This window comes from Ostrea edulis, chromosome 7 (genome assembly GCF_947568905.1).
Source record: "Ostrea edulis chromosome 7, xbOstEdul1.1, whole genome shotgun sequence".
In the NCBI taxonomy this organism is placed as follows: Eukaryota; Metazoa; Mollusca; class Bivalvia; order Ostreida; family Ostreidae; genus Ostrea; species Ostrea edulis.
Genome location: NC_079170.1, coordinates 75,200,204 through 75,206,596, shown reverse-complemented (window position 1 = coordinate 75,206,596; position 6,393 = coordinate 75,200,204).

Here is a 6,393-nt window from a genome sequence, read left to right as displayed (position 1 = left end):
ACATTTTCGCTTTAATGCCCCCAAAAATCAAAGAAGTAAAGGGCAGCCGCATCACTCATCTCTATCTCCTGTCACAAATGGACCTGTGGAACCTCTCAAAGCCATCATCTGGTACATCCAAACGTTGTGCACCATCACCTGCCTTCGAATGTTTAAATAAGAAATATTTTAATGTAACTGGCGCTTCTCAACTTCCTTTAAGAGTTATATCACTAATGCAGTTAAGCATTATTGGTGGGCAATTCTTTCAATTTGGTAATATTAACCGCACAAAACTGTTGGCGGCGACACCAATTGATAATAGAAGATATAATTTGTAGAGATGCATGTAGCAATACAAAAATGGCGAAAACATACGACCGAAAACAAATGCACTATCATAGGAAAATTGAACATAACGAACAGCGATCAATCTAATAATTCGTATAAGCCAAAAAAGAGAGTTGAGCAAACACGCACCCCTGGATATACCAGAGGTGGGGTCAGGTGCCTCTGAGGAGTAAGCATTCCATGTCAAGCGGTCACACCCACCGTGAGCATTCTATCTTAATCAGCTAAATGGAGTTATCCTTAGTCAAAATCAATGTACCAAGAACGGCATAACAATCGGTATGAAACATGCCAGACAGCATTTGACCCAATGATAGGCTGTATTGTCAAACTAGATCGTTATAATGATATAAAACGTCTAAATGGATTGACGTATCATAATATCCAAACAATTTCCCACCGCAAACACCTCTGTGATCTGACGAAGAATGCACAAAAACCTGCAAACATAAACATGAGGACAAATATGAATAGCTTATGGTACGGAAAAACATATTAATAACTTATAATAATAATAATAATAATAATAAGACCTTTATTTAACCAGGATTACATATTTAGCGATAACTTAACTCGAGTTTCTTTTTTCTACTTTAATTTATGCACAAAACAAGGAGTAAAAGCCAGATGACTCACAATTCTCAATATGACAATGCTTTTGACTTACACAATTAAATTACACACGTATACGATTATATCAAGAGAAAGGGTGAAGCTAACGAATGGTGATCAATCTTATGTATCCTATGGATACGCAAAATTAGATGTAGGGTTAACAGGAACCGCTGGTCATACCAGAAGTGGGATCAAGTGTCCAAAAGGACTAAGCATCCACTGTTGACCGGCCACATCCACCATGAGCAGATGATTTATCCTGAAACTGTTCATCATAGAGAAGTAATAGCACATACCCTAAAGCGTGCTACTACACCTCCAGTGCTTTTCGTTTCGTTCCATGCAAACCGTTCACTGTTCCATGCAGAACGTTCTGCGTTCCGTGCAAACCGTTCAACGTTCTGTGCACACTGTTCGCTGTTTCGTGCAGACTGTTCAGCGTTTCGTGTAAACCGCTTCGAGCAATAATCGTCCCGTACATCACCAAGCCACGTCCATGGAAACGTGCAGGTCGTTCAAACCACGCCCCTAGAAACTTACAGACCGTGCGAAACGTGCAAGTCATTTCGGCATGGGATATAGGAAAGGTAAACATTGTTGGATATTTGAGCAATTATTTCAAAATGTCTACAAGACGGGCTATGAATAGTGAAAACCTGTAAATAATCGAAAGAAAACAGTGTATTATAAGATCACCAGACACACCATTACTTATAACATGTTATCACCATATAGTATGTTATACCTCTGCCCTCGGTAGTGTTTTGTATATAGGTATAATTTATTTGTCTTGTTACGCTTGTATGCTAAAGTTACTCTTTTTAAATAATAATTATTTTCAATACAAATATTTATCGGAATTGTCTGCATAATGCAAAGACCGACCTGTGTATAACATGTATAGGTTGCGCAAATTCCAAGGATTTTTTAAACACAATTGAGGTCGGCTAATCCGTATATATGAAATTAACAGAAGGTGTGAAAATCGGCAGGTGCATTTGAAATATGACGAAAGGGGTGTTTGTATTTTTGTCTCCCAGAATTTAATGCAAATATGACGTTAGATCCGTTTGCATACTCATAAAAAGTTTAAGAATATGTCGACCATTACTATAGTTAGTCATTATTTGTTTTATCTATTCAGTTCTATATCTGATTTATTTCTCAATGCATTTCAATAAAAGTGGTATATCAGTAGGCTTCAGGGTCTGTAGTATTATAAAATTGACTCTTTCCTGGAACTTTGCAGGAAAAGGTCAATGATTAAAAAGCACAACTGGAAATCAATCTCTCCTCACCATTCTATGGACAGATAAAACTATCATAAGGATTTCCAATGAACATTATCTTTTTTTTTAATTTGAAGTAGGACAACATTGAAGGTAATTCATTTCAGGTACCAAAATGATAATACATGTGATCACTTTTGTATTTGGCAATGAATAGTATCCCTACCATAGCCACAGTGAAATGTATCCTATATAAGAAGTTTCTTGTTGGATAAATCATGATAACCAATGGGTTTGTCTGTAGAATAATGATAGTGGGAATAAAAAAACTTATCATTATCCTGTAGGATCTATTTCAATTTTTGGAAACTTATATCGATTATCATAAAATAATGTCTGTGCTGAACGTTGGCTATAGATACCCTAAATATTTTACCATATAGACGTTGATTTTTCCCCCGAATCACGTTTACAACGGGTAGCATAAGGTTAGGATTTGTCGTATTCGGTGTTACATTTAGCACAATTTTACTTGCATCATCATATTTATCCGGAATAGCATGGGAGGTGAAGATAACAAACAGTAATCAATCTGATAACTCCTATAAGGAATACACCATAGAGAATTGGGCAAACACGAATCTCTGGATATATCAGAGGTAGGGGTAGGTGCCCAAGAGAAGTAAGCGTCCTAGGTCAACCGGTCACACCTACCGTGTGTTAAATATCTCGATCAATTAACCGAAGTGATCCGTAGGAAAAGCAGAGAGCCAAGAACGGCCTAAAACTGAGTATGAAACACGTCCGACAGTATTTGACCCAATGAAAATATAATGAATGAAACATGCAAAGGAATGTATGCGCATCTGGTGCATCAAAATTGGTACCGTATAAGTTTTACATTATGACCCCTGAGTCGAGGCCTCTGCTGGTGGACTGTTAGTCCTTGATGGTCTCTACAGCCCAGTAGCTAAGTACTTCGTTACTAGCTTGAAAATACGGATGTATATTTAATTGCTGTTATAAAATTTAGAAATTCATTTCAAAATTAAGGATTATCTCCCTCATGCATAGCTCTTATCCCTGGACGAATTTGGCTCCACTGTTTTGGCACGATGTTTTTGGCTATATTTAGCTCTAAAACTTCATAGTTATTTCGGATTTTAAACATTTCGGTTGAGCATCACTGAAGAGACATTATTTGTCGAAATGCGCATCTGGTGTATCAAAATTGGTACCGTATAAGTTTTATATGTAGTATAATTCCAAGACCCGGGATAGAATAAAATATGAAAATAACGAACAGTAATCAATCGCATAACTCCTATAAGCAATAGAAGATAGAGAATTGGGCAAACACAAACCCCTGGACACACCGATGTTGGGATCAGGTACCTAGGAGGAGTAAGCATCCCTTGTGCACCAGTCACACCCGCCGTGAGCCTTATATCTTGATCAGGTAAACGGAGTTATCCGTAGTCAAAAAGCATGTAATGAATTACATATGGAATGTAAATTAGGGTATGGAGGATACTTACTATTACTTATTAAATATGTGAACAATAGACATTTTTAACTTGATAACTACCAGGATACGATTGTATACATAAATAGGCCCAATTTTCTCTCTCTATAAAATCTGTCTGGAATTAACCTTAATCAGTGTTTTAAGAAAGTAAAATATATGCCAGGTATAATATGTCAACAAAATAAGAATGGTCTTCCTAATTGGATAGTATTATGGCATCATGTATAAGACATTTCCCGCCTTTTTTCCGAAATAATCCTGAAAACTGTAAAATGCCATACAGATTATTGCTCAGGAAAAAATATGCGCATTCGTCGAGGAAATGAAAATGATATATATTGTGTATTATTTTAAGATGAAAAACATACTTGTATATGAATTTGCTCGACGCATGCGCTGTATTTTTTCTGAAAGGAAAACCACCTGAATTTGTGGATATTTTCATTGATAATGGCATTTCTGGAATTTTATGCCAAATTCTAGCTCTCGCCATATCACACAAACCATTTTGCTGACCAAACTAAGCAGATTTTGGGTTTGCCAAGCCATTCCTTATTTGAATGTCAGAGTTTGAGCTCCAAGTGAAATCATCCATATTTTGGGCCAAATGACTTTAGAAACTGTACCTTCTTTGTATCAAGGACATGGATAACATTTTAGACAATAATTATGTTTAGCTCTATATATTTCTAAATTTAGTAAATCATCAACGCTTTGTAAAGTATAAATTTCACTGTTCAAAAATATGTCGCACATCAAATGTATCAATGTCAAAATGAGTAATTAACTAAAAGTTTCTATCGTTGATATGAAGTACGGTGAATCTACGGGCGTTTTTCTGAAGGGAGCTAAGGAGAATAAAACAGCAATCCATTTAAAACAGATGTAACTGTTTTTTAGTGAAACGATAGATGATTTGTTATTGTCATTGACAAATAATGTAATGATCTAGAAACCTTAAATTACTAGTCCAGGACACACCTCAACTTTTCTGGTCGTAGTTTGCTTAGTATCAATGTGTAATATTTGTTTGAAAATCTTCTAACACCTGAAAATACAGAAAACAACATAAGTGTGTTATGTTAACGAGGATATAGTTCTCTGACACGCATGTTCACTGGTATATGGACACTGACATGTAATATACATACATGAGATACATCACTGTTCGTTATCTTCGCCTTTCATATAACAAGAACATACACGTCGTCCATATGTCATACCATTTAAGATTTGTCTTATATGAGTAAAAGTCTAAGTAAACAAATGTGTTTTTGAATACAATGGCCCCTGTCTGAACATTGGTTCACAATATTTTTTACGTTATGCATCATTAATGGTGCAGAATTATTGCAGAAGTTGAATTTTAACTGGAGCCCAGTATTAAGGTTTGCGATTGTAACAGATAATTCCTGGAAATTGATTCTTAGTTTATTATGATGTCATCAGAGATCTTTGTTTCGTTTTTATTTATTATTTATAGCAGTTGTTTCAAATTCCGAATCGCATCTTTTGGAAAACATTGAATTAACAAAGTGTGTATCATGTTTATATACCTTTGTTACGTTAATGGACATACTTTTATACATTTGATTTGTTTATGTTGACTTGTTGTCGTGATAATCTTTCAAAAATAAGCTTGCTTTTGAAGTTTTATCTTGGTCTTGATGCAATATCCTTATCAGAAAACGTAATGATCCTTTAAAACAGTCAACAAGATTCATTTTCTTTCTATAAAATAAACCAATGTACATGATAAAATAGAAGCTGATGACACCTGCACCACAAATATACACCCTCAACGGCAGAAAATGTATCCAAGTACCTTTATTGGCCAAGTGGAATCCAAGCCAACGACAACATTGTGGATACCTCACAAATTCAGAGTCACTACTCCTTTCATTTCGTTCAATTACCAGATCTTCTGACGACGGTGGCGCTTCTCAGCTTCTTTTCTCTGTCTCAACACTAAGGCAATGAAAGAATAATTTATTGGTGAGCGGTTTGATAAGTTAGCTATATTTATCCCATCAACATATGGTACTATAATATGTAAGTTTATACTTAAGTAAGCTTCTCAAAAAGACCCCAGTCCTGGAAACAGTATTGCATCAAAATAGTAAATCCCTGTTGTTACATGGGGAGGTGACTTCGTTCTAGTTTGTGGTGGTTAATATACATTGCATGGACCCTCATACACTAAATGAAATAAACAGGGCTTACGATGAGTGTGACCGGTCGACATGGAGGGCGTACTCATCCTAAACATATATCAGGAGTCCGTGTTTGTCCAACTCTCTATCTTGTATTGCTTAAAGGAGTTATGAGATTGATTAATGTTCCCTGTCTCCACCTTTCATATGACAAGACATGCAACTCAATTTACCACTTTCCGTACCCCCATAAGATATGTTTATCGATTAAAAATTATTTATACTGCTTACCAGCTAGTTTCAGAACCCCCTTCACTCCTGGTACTTCTTCTCTAATGAATACATTCTCCTATTAAAACCTGTATATCCGTTGTATGAAAAGTAAAGATAACGAACAGTGATGAATCTCATCACTCCTATAAGCAATACAAAATAGAAATTTGAGCAAACACTGACCCCTGGATATACCAGAGGTGCGATCAGGTGCCTTATAGGAGTAAGCATTCCATGTCGACTGGTCACACCCGCCGTGAGCCCT